We start from the raw sequence: 1,123 nt of genomic DNA on the forward strand, positions 1-1,123 counted from the left end.
TATGTCTTGATTTTGCCTGCCACTTTCTTCGCATATAAACTCTGGCGAAATCAACACCTGTGTACGTTTCTCGTTTTAAACCAAACTATATATAAATATTTTTTCTTGAAAATTGACATGCACACTAAGAAATATATTCTGAATAAAACCTTAAAATGATTTTCAAAAAGTATCCATCACTTTCAATTTTATGTCTTGATTTTGCCTGCCACTTGTAATTTCTAGGCATATAAACTCTGGCGAAATCATCACCCGTATACGTTTTTCGTTTCAAAACCACCTTATATATAAATATTTTTTCTTGAAAATTGACATGCAAACTAAGAAATATATTCTGAATAAAACCTTAAAATGATTTTTGAAAAATATCCATCACTTTAAATTTTATGTCTTGATTTTGCCTGTTGCTTGAAATTTCTACGCATATAAACTCTGGCGAAATCATCACCCGTATAAGTTTTTCGTTTCAAAACCACCTTACATATAAATATTTTTTCTTGAAAATTGACATGCAAACTTATAAATATATTATTTATAAAAACCTAAAAAGATTTTAAAAGAAAATTCATCACTTTAGATTTTATATCTTGATTTTGCCTGACACTTGAGATTTCCGCGCATGTAGAATCGGGCGAAATCTAGACCCGTATACGTTTTTTTCGCTTCAAAAGCACCCTAAATATGAATATTTTTTCTTGAAAATTGACATGCACATGTAAATTTATATTTTTAATAAAAGCTTAAAAGGATTTTTAAAAATATTCATTAGTTTAAATTTTATGTCTAGATTTCGCTAATTTGATTAGATTTCGCGAAATCTACTAGATTTCGCTATTCAGTCATACCCCACTAAAAGGTTTATGTTGGAATTAGTTCAGTCCCAAAAGTTAAATGCCCGCCTAGAAGGTATATCAGTTTACACACAAAATAAATCCAGGTAGCGCTTTTAAAACATGACATTGTTGTAAAGTATATTAATGAAATTGTACATTGCGCATTGATGGTTTCTTTTCGTTTCTCATTTCCCTTTTCGGTCAAAGGACGTAAACTTCCGGTAGGTTTCAGCATGGAACTAATGATAAAAAATTAAGTAATTCTGACTATAATTGTGAATTAAATGTGA

The sequence above is a fragment of the Mercenaria mercenaria genome, chromosome 6 (assembly GCF_021730395.1).
Source record: "Mercenaria mercenaria strain notata chromosome 6, MADL_Memer_1, whole genome shotgun sequence".
Classification (NCBI taxonomy): Eukaryota; Metazoa; Mollusca; class Bivalvia; order Venerida; family Veneridae; genus Mercenaria; species Mercenaria mercenaria.